The 17,239-nt window shown below is 44.9% G+C and overlaps 1 long non-coding RNA gene across 1 annotated transcript; it reads left to right on the top strand.

The window, feature by feature from the left end:
- Positions 1-6,736: 6,736 nt before the first annotated feature.
- LOC127052038 (uncharacterized) lies at positions 6,737-14,956 on the top strand. The gene is made up of 2 exons (XR_007774672.1): positions 6,737-6,802; positions 14,398-14,956. It is a non-coding gene; the product is annotated as an uncharacterized LOC127052038 (long non-coding RNA).
- Positions 14,957-17,239: the final 2,283 nt, after the last annotated feature.

The following is a 17,239-nucleotide window of genomic DNA, read 5'->3' as shown; positions in this document are numbered from 1 at the left end:
GAGATGAGCTCTATAGCAAGAGCTGCTCTGCAAAGGGACCTTGTCTGTTCTGTCCCCATTCTGGGTGCTGGCACTTGTGGGTTCAGTTGTAGTGTTGGACTAGGACAGGTTCTCAGGTGAAAACTGACTAACTTAATGAAAGGGAAAGAAGAAAAGGAAAGTCCTTTCCACCTACTCTGTTTCTTCACAATGTTTCCCACCTTAATTGTATTTTCTTTACCTTTCCCTTTCTTGTCACAGGTTTTAGAAATTCAGAGAATAGGATTCCATTTTCACTGTCAACATACAGCTCTTACAAACTTTAACTTGAGGTGGTAATAAATATGTTAGCAATTATTAGTTTATTAAGTTTTTACCAACTCTTTTAGGCACGCACTGTGTTGTCTCCAGTTATGTATGTACAGTTATTTTAAATAAGCTTTTCAAATTTGAAAAGATTGAAGGATCCAAAAATGAGATTTTTCAAACAAATGAGAGAAAGGAACTAATTTTTAAATAGTTACAGTTTCAAAGCCATTTATAAGTTACTTGATTAGGGAAAATAGCCATGTTAACACACCACTAAGCTTGTGAGATAGAAAATTTTCCCCTACTAATAAACCTTTGCTATCAAAGAGATTATAAAATCTGTAATACATCATGAATATTAAACATTTGGACTGCTTTCCATAATCCCATGCCAAAAAGCTATAGCTAAAATAAGCTGCTTAAAAATCCTCAGGGGTTTTCTACACATAGTGTTATTCTGGCACAGTTGTTCCTGAATAACTGCACCCTCAGAAAAGTCCTGACTGTGTATATGACAATTGAATAAAATGGAAGTACATGTTTACTCTTCCATGAGGAAGAGATTTGTCCTTTTTCATTTCTTAGTTGGAAAAACGACACTTGATTCTAGATTAATAAACTTCTGTGTTTTGTTATACACAGACATCTAATTAGTAGTAAATGTAGAGTCTTATTCCTGGGCAACTTTGTGTCTCACAAATTCATCTGGCCAAAAAATAAGTCAGATAGGGGTCGTTCACCTAGAGCTCTATCAAAGCCTATAGCCTGGTCATCTTTGCATTTGTTTGGGATAGTTGTTCTTGTCTCTCCTCACTCTTCTTTCATTAATTTTTCTAGAGCCAAGGTGGGTGAGGTAATGCCTTTTATGGGACCAACTTCTGTTCGTGAAAGAGATAAGCTTTTGGGATACACAGCTCTTCATTGGGTCTTGATATTGCCTTACTCACTTGATCTCAGATCCTGGGACCAACATAGGTAAAAACACTGAAAACATTAATTTTCCTCTTCTTCTCCACCACATGTAGTTGTGTTAAAAAAAAGACCAAAAACCCACCTTCATTTTCAACCTGAGTTAAGCTAAACCTGCTAGTTGCTGCACTCTGCAAGTCAAAATCCAGACCAAGGTTTTTTGGTTGCGGGTGGTTTTGTTTTGTTTTTTTTTTAATTTTCCCATTCTACACCCCCCTTTTTATAGTTTGGTTTAATGCTTTTATATAATGTTAAGTTACATAAAGCATTCATCTTGAAAAATCCCACAGTATCAACAATTGATATATGTGCACAGAAGTAGAGAAGATCATCCACTTTGGAGTGAAAATTGATATCTAGCTGACACATATCACAACAAGAGGAAGGGGGGAAATTTTGCCTTAGATCAACCAAATGCCTAAGGCCAAACCAAAAGCCTCATCTCTGTACTTTGTGACCCTTAACATCCACACAGAACTGGCAGACCCTGATTAAGACCTCATCCAAAACAAATTTTATCCATGTTGCAGTATCAAATCCTTTTTTAAAGTACTTCCAGACTGTGTCAAACATACATAATTAAATGGGTTGAGAATTACTTAGACAAGTTAGATGTCTTTGGTCAGTAGGGCCTGATGAAATACATCCTAGAATACTTAAGGAACTGGCTGAAGAGACCTCTGAGCCATTAGCAATTGTTTTTGAGAACTCGTAGAGACAGGAGAGATCCCAGAGGACTGGAAAAGGGCAAATACTGGACCTATATAATAAAAAGGCCAATAAAGACAACCCAGGGAACTGTAGACAAATCACCTTACCTTTAGTACCCGGAAAGATAATGCAGCAAATAAACAATTTGTAAGCACCTAGTAGATAATAAGGTGATAACATAATCAACATAATTTGTTAAGAACAAATTTCAAATCAACCTTCTACCCTTGACGGGGTAACATGCCTTGTGGATAAGGGAGAAGTAGTAGATGTGATATATGTTGACTTTAGTAACTTATGGTTTTTTAAACTGTCTTTTGTGACCCCCTCATAAGCAAACTAGAGAAATACAGTCTAGATTAAATTACTATAAAGTGAGTGCACAACTGATTGGAAAGCTGTACTCAGAGTAGTTATCAATAGTTCACAGTCAAGTGGGAAGAGCATATTGAGTGGGATCCTGCAGAGATCTATCCTGGGTCCTCTTCTCTATTTTAATAAATGATTTAGATAAAGGCATAGAGAATACATATATAAGCTTTGTGGATGATACCAATTTCTGAGAGGTTGTAAGCACTTTTAAGGACAGGATGAGAATTCAAAATTATCTTGACAAACTGGAGAAATGGTCTTAAGTAAATTGGATGAAATTCAGTAAGGACAAATGCAAAGTACTACACTTAGGAAGGAAAATGATCAGTTGCAAAAATACAAAACGGGACATGATTGCATAGGAAGGAGTACTGGAGACAAGAACTTGGGGACTAAATATGAGTCAACAATGTAATACTGTTGCAAAAAAGTGAACATAATTCTGGGACATATTAGCAGGAGCATTTAAAGCAAGACACATGAAGTAATTCTCTACGATTCAGCACTGGTAAGGCCTCAACTGGAGTATTGTGTCCAGATCTGAGCACCACACTTTGGGAAAGATGTGGACAAATTGCAGAAAGTCCAGAGGAGAGCAACAAAAATTATTAAAGTTCTAGACAACATGACCTATGAGGAAAGATTGATAAATTGGATTCACTTAGTATGGAGAAGAGAAGGATGAGAGGACATGGTAGCAGTCTTCAAGTATGTAAAAGGTTGTTACAAAGAGGGTGATAAATTGTTCTTACCCACTGAGGACAGGACAAGAAAGGTGGGGAGGGAGAGCTCAGTGGTTTGAGTATTGGCCTGCTAAACCCAGGGTTGAGAGTTCATTCCTCAAGGGGGCTACTTAGAGATCTGGGGCAAAATCAGTACTTGGTCCTGCACTAGTGAAGGCAGGGGGCTGGAATCAATGACCTTTCAGGGTCCCTTCCAGTTCTATAAGATGGATATATCTCCATATAATATTAATGGGCTTAAATTGCAGCAAGGGAGATTTAGGTTAGATATTAGTAAAACCTTCCTAACTCTAAGAGTAGTTAAACACTGGAACAAATTACCTAGGTTGTGGAATCTCTATCATGGAAATTTTTAAGAACAGGTTAGACACACCTATCAGCAACTTAACCCTGCTTGAATGCAGGGGACTGGACAAGACAAGCTATTGAGGTCCTACATATCTGAGATTCTATGAGATGCGAAGAACAAGAGTATGAAATTTAATACCACACAAATAGCATGCTATTTGCATTTTGATAAAGCAATAGAAAATGAATACATCCTCCCTAAATAGCTGTCCATAAGTAATTCCATCAAGACAGTGTGGTGATAAATAAAAACATGAATAATTTGTGAATGTCAAGATATAATTTGTAATGGAAGACATGCATGGTGGCATTTTATAGGAAGGCTTCAACTACACACAATAGTTGCACGAGTCTAAAATTGGTTTTAGTTGGTGTAAATCCTGCATGTGGTACTCAAATCAATTTATAACTGTCTTATCTTGATTTAGAAATTGGATCTTATCAGTTGTTCCCTTTGGGGGTATTGAGCCCCAGCTTTTATGATCTAACATACAATTAGAGAAGAAGTGTAAGGGAACATTGAGAGTCCAAAGCATTTTATGGGGAAGATGCATCAGAAAAGATGCAGATTTTCCTGTCATCATTTACCTAACCAAGAATCTGGCATGTGGGATGCTGCAGTTTTCCCTTTAGAGTATTGGGGAGTTTTGCACTTAGGGTGACAATGTTGAGCATTGTAACTCTCAGCTTTTAGGTGTCCTGCTGCCTAACGAAATCCTCAGTGCTCTAGGTCCCTCTATACATGCATAGGGGGGAGTAGGCATCTAAGAAACAGATTCACAGAAACCACCAAACTGAGAGGAAAACCACTTACTTAAACTAGCCAGTAGGAAATACCAAGAAGAGGGTGGGTAGCCTAAGCTTCGGGGTATTCTGGGACACAGCCATCCATCCACATTCCTGATCTGGCTGCCCCCAGATAGGTTTTGGGCAGGTTCGGTATGCCCTGAGCATAGCTACCAGATGAGACACCACAAGCAAGACAGGTCAGGGAGCACCTAGTATGAGACTCCTGCCAGGGCTTAGATGTGAGCTAAGGCACCAGGCAGTTCATCAGCATTGGGATTTAAGTGGTTTTATGTATGCCCACTAGCAGAAACTTAAGCATGTACAGGTTAGGTGTCAGCTAACTGGAGGTTTGAAGGAGTTAAATGGCACCTAAATATTGGCATCTAGAGTGGCAGGCCCCTATGCAGGGCCAGCTTTAGGCCAATTCTCCCAATTCCCTGGAATCGGGCCCTGCACCTTAGGCACCTTTTTAATACTTTTTTTTTTTTTTTTTTTTTTTAAACTTACCCAGTGGCAGTCCAAGGCTTTGGCAGTATTTCGGCAGCAGGGGGTCCAGCGGCATTTCAGCGGTGCGGGGTACACTCCGGGGGTCTTCGGCGGCATTTCTGCGGTGGGAGGGTCCTTTGGTGACATGGAAGACCCAGAGCGGACCCCCTGCCGCCGCAGTGCCGCCAAAACCCTGGACCGCTGCTGGGTATTCAGATTGGGCCCTACCCTTCATAAAGCCGGCCCTGCCACTGTGTCACTTTGTGCATCTAGCCCTTAGCCCAGGGATTCTCAAACTGGGGGTCGGGACCCTCAGGGGGTCTTGAGGTTATTACATGGGGGGTCACGAGCTGTTAGCCTCCACCCCAAACCCCACTTCACCTCCAACATTTATAATGGTGTTAAATATATTAAAAACACCTTTTTATGTATAAGGGGGTGGTTGCACTCAGAGGCTTGCTGTCTGAAAAGGATCATCAGTACAAAAGTCTGAGAACCACTGTGTTAGCCCCTGAAAAGGCCTTGACTAGTGAGGATCAGAAAATTTGTTACTGCTAATTTCCTGTCTGATAGTGTTTCCCATCATTCAGGACATCTGGGCTGCTCTTCTCCCTCTAGCTCCCAGAGGCAGATCAGTACTTTGGAGCCACATGGTTTGGCCATATCACTTCTGTTCCTGCTGGCTACCAGGCGCATTTTTCCCCAAGTTTTGTAAAACTTGCTGTTATACTGGCAGGCCAGCCAACCTGTGTATGACCCATAAGAACTTGACAAGAGGCATTACAATTGTAATCACTTATTTATGAATCAAAGAAATGGGGATTGCTAGCTTAATTAGCAACTAATTCATGTATAGTAATAGGAATCAAGGGCAGATGCTAAATGGTTTTGTCTGTTTACCTATATCCTGTTAGAAGTTTAACAATGTAACCTTATGTAAATTAGCTTTTAGATGTTAATTCCCTTTCATTTAATTGCTTTACAATATATATGTGACGGTGTCCAGTTAACCTTAAGATCAAAGATGTGAGATACTGCAGAAAACTAATAGTATTATCTACATAGTTAAGACAAAGAATCTGTTGTAATGAATGACTGGCTGTTGTCTTATAGTGTAACTAGATTATCTGTGTATGCATAGGAAATTGAAGATTAATTCAAAGCACTGTCCATTGCCTATTCTTCCTTGGAGGAAAGCCCTGCTCTGACAGTTGCTATGAGGAGGCTTGTCAGCCTGCTAGAGAGCTGTAAATAAGAAGCCTTAGGCCTGATCCTGTCATCTTTATGATGCTTAAACTTTGAACAGGGAAAGTGTAAGCCGTACCACTAAGATCTTCCAAATTGTTATTTGGAATACCCTGGAAAATGCATGGAATGACTGTATATCTAAGCTGCATTTGGATTCAGACTTTTTTTTTTGATTCCAGAGACTTTTACAAATCAAGTAGCCTTGCTATCTCTTTTATGAAACTGACCTTTACACTTAGTGGTATGTATATTGATCTTTAAACCATTTATAAATCTTTTTCCTTTTATTAATAAACCCTAAATTTAGTTATTAAGCATTGGCTGTAAACATGTATTTAGATAAGATCTGAGATTCATATTACCTTAAGGATAAGTGTCTGATCCTCTGGGAGTGGTAGAACTTTACGTATGGTGTATAGGGTTTTCAATAACCCCTAACTATATTAGACTTGGTTGTCCAGTTGGAAGCCAAGAGCTGCAATACCTAAAGGGGACTGTGTTTGGCTTCTTGTTAATCAGTGTAGTACTACAGAAGCTCTTTCGTTACTGCCTTGGTGAATCTAATTATAGAATAAACCACCAGTTCTGGGAAGCGTTTGCCCTATTTCTTGCAGTCTGCCCTGAGTGTTGCATTCTCAGTGTAGTCATTCCAGGCCCCTGGTCACACTTGTATAATAGCATTAACAAATATTCCAGAGATAAAATAATTACATTCATTACATTTAGAAGATGGTCACATGGTAACAATTGCACTTAATATCTGACCCTTGATTTATGAGCCATCTGGGATGGGTAGAATCTGCTAGCAGAAAGGAAGTTCTTCAAGTGATTGCTCATATCAATTCAAGGTAGGTGTGTGAGCACGCTGCGTGCATGGAAGTTGGAAACTTTTCCCTAACAGCTACTTGTTGGGTCGCCTCGAGAGCCCCCCGGAGTGGTGCAGATATGATGATCTATATAAGACACTGCTGACCCGACCCCCCCTTCAGTTTCTTCTTACCACCCATGATGGTTGTTGGAACAGTGGTTCTAATGCTCCACTAATCCCTAGCTTATCTTAATCGTTGTTAGTTAATAGTTAGTGTTAAATGTTTTTCACTGTAGTGTTAAGCTAGTTTAATAGTTAAGGGCAGTTTTTCACGCATCAACTGCCCTGCGGGGTTTCAAGACTTGCAAGTCTTGCAACAAGCCCATGCCTATGGGTGATCCCCACGACTCCTGCCTTAGGTGTCTTGGGGAGGGCCATCAGGCTGACAAGCGTAAAATCTGTAAGGCTTTTAAGCCACAGACAAGAAAAGAGAGGGAAATTCGACTCAAGCAACTCCTCAGAGTCTGCATTGCGGCCCTCTTAAGACGTGGGCTGAGCACCTCAGTGCGCAGTGCTCCCCCAGTGGTGCCGATTCTGGCACTACAGAAGATCACACACGCACGCCAGCACCAACAAGCTCCTGGGCCCCCAAAATGCTCGCCTTGGCACTGTTCGCATTTCCTAGAAGCAAGCCTTGGGAGGGCCCCTCATTAAGTCGAAGCAGTTGTTCTGGCCCCGACTGAGCAACACGCCAGCCCAGCACAGGGTACCGTTCAAGTGGAGGAGATTACATTGCCTTCCACTCCGGCTACCTTCCAGGCCACTAGAGATCTTATTGAAATAACAGCCCTGGTACCCCCAGCCCCAGCACTGGCCCCGGCCTGAGTTCTGGTACCATCCAAGGGCAATCTGGTGATGTTCAGACTGTCAGCCCCTAGACCAGCATCTCCATGCCGCTTGTAGTCCCGGTGTTGTTCCGAGTCCCGGCACTGTTCCAGGTACCGGTCTGACTCACAGCACCAGTTAGACTCGCAGCCCTGGTCTTGCAGCCCTGACCCTTGGAGCCATTCCTGCTTGAGGTTGCGGTCGTCTGCTGGAACATGGTCCCACTCGAGGTCCAGGTCTCGCTCAGCGACCTCGCAGCATCGTTAGGACCGCCGCCGCATGGAACACCGATCCCAGAGTCGACTGTCGCCGTGGCACCAGTCCGCAGCCCGCTACCACTCCCCATTGTGGCACCAGTCCGCAGCCCGCTACCACTCCGCATTGTGGCACCAGTCAACTGAGCAGCACCATTCCACAACATGACACCACTATACAACTCGGCACTGCTCTTCATTGCTGCACCGCTCTCAATTGTGATTAGCCTCATGGCGCTGATCACCACATGACCCTCGGCTACCAAGGAGCTCGGTGCCCCCTTTACTCCACTCATGCACCGCCCCTCCTTGGCCATTGCGGACCTAATCCCTCTCTGGCAGGTCAGGGAGAGCTTCAGGGGCTTCAGACATTCCTCGGTCAGGCCCGGCAATCGTTGAACAAGACGCTCCAGTGCCCAATTGACAGCCTCAGTGGCAATTCTAGAGCCCCTGGGCATATCATCAGGCCCAAGGCGCCCCCCCCGGGGGCCCGACCATTGTCGCGCTCGGACACCCGTCCTTCCGAGGTGACCCTCAGCCGCCCTCCTCCAGACCAGGACCAACCCGCAGAGTCAGCACTCGTGTTAGGGACTATCCCAGGGGCCCAAGAAGTGATAGCCTCTTGGTCAGCCGCAGGAATCGCCCCCCGGGCTCTCCTGGTGGAGTCGTCTTCGTCCTCCCCTAATGAGGCGGTGGCTGGCACATCTATGTCTGTCCATCACCAATGGACTTTAGGGTCCTCCAAGAACTGCTTCAGCGTATGGCACTTAATGTGAACCTCCAAGTTGAGGAGGAGAACCCTATGGTGGACATTTTAGGCCCTGAAGGACCTTCCAAGGTGGCCCTCCCCATGAGTAAGACTATTCAAAGTAATGCTAAGTCTCTCTGGCAAATCCCGGCCTCTATCCCTGCCACAGCCAAGAGGGTAGAAAGAAAATACTTTGTTCCCACCAGGGGCTACGAGTATCTTTTCATTCACCCTGCCCCATGCTCGCTTGTGGTGGATGCGGTAAATGCCAGAGAAAGACAGAGGCAGCAAGGGCCTGAGCCCAGATCAAAGGACGCTAAACAGCTGGACCTTTTCGGGAGAAAGGTTTATTCTACTGGGGGGTCTCTCACTTAGGATCACTAACCAGTTGGCAATCCTCAGTAGATACAACTTTAACTCTTGGTCTTTGGTCCTTAAATTCCAAGATCTTCTCCCAGCGGAGGCTCATACGGAACTCGGGGCCATTGCTGAGGAAGGTAAGTTGGTGGCCCGGACCTCCCTCCAGGGTTCCCTCAATGTTGCGGACGCGACTGTGTGCATTCTGGCTTCTGGCTTTGCTATGCAGCGGAATGCCTGGCTACAATCCTCGGGTCTCCCGCCTGAGGTCCAAAGCACCATCCAAGATCTCCCCTTTGATTGTCAGGGCCTGTTTGTGGAGCAAACCAATTCTCGCTTGCATACCTTAAAGGACATGAGAAACACTAACAAATCCTTAGGTATGCATACCCTGGCTAACCAACGAAAGCTATTTAAACCCCAGACCACCCAGCAGCGTGCCTTCCCACCTAGACCAAGGCAGGACTTTTCTCGTCGGAGAAACAGATACTTGCGACAGACGTTATGAAACTAGCATTCAGTGGGAAAGAAGTGTAACCCCCTTTTTTTGAGCTCACTCAGAAGTCTATTATTTCTGGGCTATTGCCTGCAGCATCTTCTTGCCAAAGGAAATCTCTGCAGAAGACAAAAGATCCATCTTATAGTGCTTAATGAAGGTATCAAAGATAGACCAAGTGGTGGTTTTGCAAATTTCTTAAGTGGACACACTGGTTCTATCCATGTGGTTGCAAAGGATCTTGCAAAGTGTGCCTTGATCCCTTTTGGGGCAAGAGCCTCTGACAATGTGTAGGCTTCCACACTGCATAGTCTAAAATCTAGCTAGCAATGAAGAACTTGAAAGCTCTAAGTCTCTGGCATTTTAGGTAGGATACAAGTAGGTGTAGATTCTGTATACATGAGATACATTTTCAATGCTCTTCTGACATCTAAAGTGTGCCGCATCTTTTCAATTGGATATTATGGTTTTGGACAGAATAAAGGAAGCACAACCTCTTTGGAAATGTGGAAAGAGGAATTTACCTTTAGAATAAAGGATTATGGTATCCTGAACACACATTAAGGCTCCTGCATAGATAAGGCTACCAGCCTGGCATGCATGAGGGCTACTAAAACAAGTCTTAATGGATAAATAAAAGGCTGACTCTTAAAACAGAAACTTGAAGGGATGGCTCATCAGGGTGCTCAAAAGGTAATGGAAGATCCCATTTTGGCTGATCAGACTGCTTGTAGGAATCTGGCTACCTGTGGATTGTCTACCAAGGACCCCAAGGATCCTGTAAATAGCATGCCATTAAGAGCAGACACTTGACACACAGTGCTACTGGGCTGAAGACCTCTATCCATACCTTCTTGGAGAAAGTCCAGAATGGGTGGAAGTCCTGGATTTCTGGGATTTGCATTGTGGTCTTGGGACCAGTTGCTGAATCTGGACCAGATAGAGTATGCTTTTAGTGTCAGTACTCTCCTAGATGAAAGCAATGTCTTAATGATTATGGAGGACAGACGGAGTCCATTCCCCCTCAATAGCCAGGGTATTAGTTGAATCCATTTTCGTGTGGATGAAGAAAAGGGCCTTGGCAAGAGGTTATCTGGTCTCCTCAGATGCTGGAGTGGGGGATCTAGTGTCAGCTCTATCCCATCTGAGCCCCAGCCAAGGAGGATTTATCAGCATTATCGTCACCTTTTCTTGTTTTCTTTTCTGAACTACTTTCCCCAGTAGCAGAAAAAGAGTGGAAATGCATCAAGTACGCTCTGTGGCTAACTGTGCTATTAAGCATCAGTTCCTATGGATCTGGTGTCTGCTTTCTTTGTGAATTTTTTGGGCCTCTTCATTCATATAATTCAAGAACATGTCAGTTGATGGGAGGCCAGACATCTAAACGATAAGCCTGAAAACGTTCTGAATTGGGCAGCTTGGAACTGTTGATCCTGTGCCTGCTGAGCCAGTCTGCCTTTTGATTCAGGTCTTCTTTGATGTGGATCGCTCTGAAGGAAAGAAGGAATTATTCTGCTTACCTCATTATTCAACTTCTTCTATGTGTAGTGCCAGACTCCTTGTTTCCCCTTGGTTGTTTCAATCTGTGACCGCAGTCATATTGTCTGATTGAACCAGAATATGGTTCCCCTTGTGGGTGGAACCTTTGCAGAGCTAAATTGACCAGTCAACTTTAGGTTTATGCTGTTAGGCTTTTCTGTCCCACTCCAGCCACCTTGAGCTGTTTAGGTCTCCAAGTGAGCTCCCCAGTCCTCCAGGGTAACATCAGCTGTGAGGAGTAAAGGATCTGGAAGGCAGATGGGCATACCTTTGCAGACATTGTCATGAGCTGACCACAGTTATAAGGAGCTGAACACCTGTATTGGAGCCTGTATTTGATCTTTTATGTGTTCTGGGGAGTAGTCATACACCTTTAATATGAAGGCTTGAAAATTTCTGATGCCCATGGAGTGATCCCTATGCGTGGCCCCAGGAATCCTAACAGTTGGAGGCATAGTGCTTTGGCAGGCCTTCTACTGCTCTGGAGCAAGAAAATAAATTCCTGGTTGGAACCAGAGAACTTTTCTTGGCACTGATGATGGGCACCTAGAGGAGATTCAACATCCAAGATGTGGCCCTGAGTGCTACTGATTGCAATGGAACTCTGATCAGGTTGTGGTCCAGGAAGGAATACATGTTGTTCCCTGCAACCTAAGTGTGGCTAGTGTCATTACTACCATCTTTGTAAAAACCACAGGGACCGAGAGCAGCCTGAATAGGAGTGTTTGGTACAGATAATGTTTTCTGCCATAAGTGAACCTCAGGAGTCTGGGGAGGCATGGATTGCTGGGTATATGGAAATATGCATCTGCTAGATCCACCTCAAGACAGGGATGAGATCAGAGGTCAGAGTTTCCATCAGAAACTTTGTTTTTTTTCCCCATCCACTTTTTGAGCCTTCTGAGGTTCAGAATGGCTCTAATATTCCTGTGCACTTCTGTACAATTAAAAAGATGAAGTAGAACCTGGAGAACCTTTCTTCTGAGGGAACACACTCTGTCACTCCCATGTCCAGATGATATTTTGTTTGGGATCTGAATGTGTTTTACCGGGAGCTACTGGAGCTGGCAAGCCAGATGAAGAACAGATAGGGTGGAGCCTGCAGCTTGAGAGAGTATTCCTGGCCCACTATTTCCCTGACCCACTTATCTGTGGGTAATGAAAAACCATTCCTTTAGGAAATGGGAAATCCTGCCCCCTAGCTTCACCTTTGACTGGAGGCCTATGCAATCTTTGTCAAAGTGCATTGGGGTGGGGGCTGAGATCTCTCTGGAGTTTCCCCTAGGCACCTGGCTATTGAGCTTGGAAGGTATGGCTTGGGCTGAGAACTTCATTGAATCCATTGGGGCATCAGCTATAAACACTGTTGCTAGGGAGACTTTAGTGAAACTAAAGTCAGAGTGATCTCTATTCTTAAAGGTTTTGAGATCTTCAGCTAGGAAAAATATGCGCCTGCAATGCTGGTAGCTTCCAGGAAGTCAGAGGAGGCTTCAAAGTCTTTTTCAAGAGTAGAATCCATCTTTCTATCGGTGGGTTCCTTGGGCCTGGTCTACACTACGAGTTTAGGTTGAATTTAGCAGCATTAAATTGAATTAAACCCTGCAACCAGCCACACAACGAAGCCATTTACTTTGACATAAAGGGCTCTTAAAATCGATTTCTGTACTCCTCCCCGATGAGGGAATTAGCACTGAAATCGATATTGCCGGTTTGAATTAGGGTTAATGTAGATGCAATTCAACGATATTGGCCTCCGGGAGCTATCCCATAGTGCACCATTGTGACTGCTCTGGACAGCACTTTCAACTCAGATGCACTGGCCAAGTGTACAAGAAAAGCCTCGAGAACTTTTGAATCTCATTTCCCATTTGGCTAGTCAAGTTAATCAGCACATGCAGTCCAAGAATCAAAAAAAAGAGCTCCAGCATGGACCGTACGGGAGGTACTGGATCTGATCACTGTGTGGGGAGACAGTTCGATGCTATCTGAACTACAGTCCAAAAGATGAAATGCCAATACATTTGAAAAAATCTGCAAGGGCATGATGGAGAGAGGCCACAACAGGGACTCAACACAGAGCTGCATGAAAGTTAAGGAACTCAGACAAGCATACCAGAAAACCAAAGAATCAAATGGACGCTCCGGGGCAGAGTTGCAGACATGCAACTTCTATGCTGAGCTGCATGCAATTCTAGGGGGCTGCCACCACTACCCCACCCCTGTCCGTGGATTCCGAGTTGCAGCCATGCCTGAGGATTTTGCGGATGGTGAAGATGATGAGGACAATGACCTTGAAGAGAGCACACAGCACACCATTCTCCCCAACAGCCAGGAGCTTTTTCTCACCCTGACTGAAATTCCCTCCCAAGGCGGTATCCCGGACCATGAAGCCGGAGAAAGGACCTCTGGTGAGTGTACCTTTGTATATATAATACATGGTTTAAAAGGAAGCGTTTTTTAATGATTAATTTGCCCCGACAACTTGGGATGCATTCACGGCCAATATAGCTACTGGAAAAGTCTGTTAACGTGTCTGGGGATGGAGCGGAAATCCTCCAGGGACATCTCCATGAAGCTCTCCTGGAGGTACTCCAAAAGCCTTTGCAGAAGGTTTCTGGGCAGTGCAGCCTTATTCCGTCCTCCATCGTAGGAAACTTTACCGTGCCATGCTAATAGCAAGTAATCTGGTATCATTGCATGACAAAACCTGGCAGCGTATAGTCCCAGTGTTTGCTGGCATTCAAACAACATCTGTTCTTTATCTCTCTGTGTTATCCTCAGGAGAGTGATATTGTTCATGGTAACCTGGTTGAAATACGGGAATTTAATTAAGGGGACATTCAGAGGTGGTTGTTCCTACTGGGCTGTTCGCCTGTGGCTGAAAAGAAATTCTCCCCAGTTTGCCAAGTGCGGGGGGGCATTGGCGCTGAGCTGTTCGCATTTGGCTAGTAGGGATCTTCCCTGATACCAGCCACGCAGTGGGGGGAGGGGTAAAGTGATCATCCCAGAAAATTGGATGGTGGGGGTTAGTTTGGTTTCTGCTGCTGCACGTTAACACGAAAACCGCAGCACTCAGTGGGCTTTGTTTGGTATGGAAAAGGAAGGTGCTGCTTTTATGAAGGTTGCAGAAGCCAGCCTATGGCTTACCGTGGCCGTCTGCAAGCCAAATTCTGTTGGCCAGCCTTGCATCTATGATCTCTAACACCAAAACTGCAGTCTCTCAATATAAAATGCAATCATGTACCGAAATCACGTGCTGTGTAATGTGAAGTGTTGTTCACCATCAAAGAGTATACCCATTGTTCTGTAAAATGTATCTTTTAAAATACTTCTCTCCCTTTTTTCCCCTCCCACAGCTGCAAATTTTCAAGCCTCTCTCCTCTATCCTGAAGGCTATCTCAGATAAGGCGGCAAAAAAAAAAAAAACAACGCACGTGCAATGAAATGTTCTCTGAGATCATGCAATGAAAGAGCTCATCTGAATGTGTGGAAGGACACATCATCACAGTAAAGGAAAGTGGCCAATGAACATGAGGACAGGAGGAATGATCGAGATGAGAAGTGGCGGCAGGAATATCAGAGGAGGCAGGATGCAACGCTGGGGCTACTGCAGGATCAAAAGGACATGCTCCAGCATCTGGTGGAGCTTCAGGAATGGCAGGAGGATCACAGAGTGCTGCTACAGCCCTCGTTTAACCGCCCTCTCCCCTCACCAAGTTCCATAGCCTCCTCATCCAGACACCCAAGAATGCGAGGGGAGGAGGGGGGCTCCATGCACCCTGCCACTCCACCCCAGTGGACAGCCCAAGCAACAGAAGACTCATTCAACAAGTTTTGAAGTGGCCTTTTCCTTCCCTCCTCCCACACCCCACCCTATTTTTATAATCAATTAATAAAGAATACATGATTTTTAAATGATAGTGATTTTATTTTCTTTGCAAGCAAGCTGTGATTGAAGGGGGGAGGCTTACAGGGAATGAGTCAACCAAGGGGGCGGGTTTTCATCAAGGAGAAACAAACAGAACTGTCACACCATAGCCTGTCTGGTCATGAAACTGGTTTTCAAAGCTTCTCTGATGCGCAGTGCTTCCTGGTGTGCTCTTCTAATCGCTCTGGTGTCTGGCTGCGCATAATCAGCACCCAGGCGATTTGCCTCAACCTCTCATCCCAATATAAACATCTCCCTCTCACTCTCACAGAGTGTGCAGCACACAGCAAGCAGCAATAACAATGGGAATACTCGTTTCGCTGAGGTCTGAGCGAGTCAGTAAAGTGCGCCAGCGACCCTTTAAACGTCCAAATGCACATTCTACTACCATTCTGCACTTGCTCAGCCTATAGTTGAACAGCTCCTGACTACTGTCCAGGCTGCCTGTGTATGGCTTCATGAGCCATGGCATTAAGTGGTAGGCTGAGTCCCGAAGGATAAAAGATGGTTACTCACCTTTGTAACTGTTCTTCTTCGAGATGTGTTGCTCATATCCATTCCAGTTAGGTGTGCGCGCGCTGCGTGCATGTTCGTTGGAAGATTTTTACCCTAGCAACACTCGGTGGGTCGGCTGGGCGCCCCCTGGAGTGGCACCACCATGGCGCCGGATATATAGCCCTGCCGACCCAACCGCCCCTCAGTTCCTTCTTGCCGGCTACTCCGACAGTGGGGAAGCAGGGCGGGTTTGGAATGGATATGAGCAACACATCTCGAAGAACAACAGTTACAAAGGTGAGTAACCGTCTTTTATCCTTTGAGCGCTTGCTCATATCCATTCCAGTTAGGTGATTCCCAAGCCTTACCTAAGCGGTGGGGTCGGAGTGAGATGTGGCAGAATGCAAAACTGCTGAGCCAAAGCCTGCCTCATCTCTTGACTGTTGAACCAGAGCATAATGCGAAGCAAAGGTGTGGACCGAGGACCAGGTAGCTGCGTGACATATTTCCTGGATTGGTACATGAGCCAGGAAGGCAGCAGAGGAAGCTTGAGCCCTGGCAGAATGTGTGGTGAGATGGCTCGAGGGAACATGAGCCAAGTCATAGCAGGTGCGGATGCACACTGTCACCCAAGAGGAGATCCTCTGGGAGGAGACAGGTAGACTCATAGACTTTAGGGTCAGAAGGGACCAATGTGATCATCTAAGTCTGACCTCCTGCACAAAGCAGGCCACAGAACCCTACCCATCCACTTCTATAACAAACCCCTAACCTATGTCCGAGTTATTGAAGTCTTCAAATTGTGGTTTGAAGACTTCAAGCTGCAGAGAATGCACCAGCAAGTGACCATGCTGCAGAGGAAGGCGAAAAACCTCCAGGGCCTCTGCCAATCTGCCCTGGAGGAAAATTCCTTTCCGACCCCAAATATGGCGATCAGCTAAACCCTGAGCATATGGGCAAGACTCACTAGCCAGCACTCAGGAAAGAATTCTCTGCAGTAACTCAGTTCCCATCCCATCCAACATCCCATCACCGACCACTGGGCATACTTATCTGCTGATAATCAAAGATCAATTGCCAAAATTAAGCTATCCCATCATACCATCCCTTCCATAAACTTATCAAGCTTAGTCTTAAAGCCAGATATGTCTTTTGCCCCCACTACTCCCCTTGGAATGCTGTTCCAGAACTTCACTCCTCTAATGGTCAGAAACCTTTGTCTAATTTCAAGTCTAAACTTCCTAGTGTCCAGTTTATACCCATTTGTTCATGTGTCCACATTGGTACTACGCTTAAATAATTCCTCTCCCTCCCTAATATTAATCCCTCTGATATATTTATAAAGAGCAAGCATATCCCCTCTCAGCCTTCTTTTGGCTAGACTAAACAAGCCAAGCTCTTTGAGCCTCCTTTCATATGACAGCTTTTCCATTCCTCAGATCATCCTAGTAGCCCGTCTCTGAACCTGTTCCAGTTTGAATACATCCTTCTTAAACATAGGAGACCAGAACTGCACACAGTATTCCAGGTGGGGTCTCACCAGTGCCTTATATAACGGTACTAACACCTCCTTATCTTTGCTGGAAATACCTCGCCTAATGCATCCTAAAACTGCATTAGCTTTTTTAACGGCCATATCACATTGGTGGCTCATAGTCATCCTGTGATCAACCAATACCCCAAGGTCCTTCTCCTCCTCTGTTGCTTCCAACTGATGAGTCCCCAATCTATATCTAAAGTTCTTATTATTAGTCCCTAAGTGCATGACCTTGCAC

Source organism: Gopherus flavomarginatus, chromosome 5 (genome assembly GCF_025201925.1).
Source record: "Gopherus flavomarginatus isolate rGopFla2 chromosome 5, rGopFla2.mat.asm, whole genome shotgun sequence".
Lineage (NCBI taxonomy): Eukaryota > Metazoa > Chordata > Testudines > Testudinidae > Gopherus > Gopherus flavomarginatus.
This window is presented reverse-complemented; position numbering and strand designations above follow the sequence as displayed.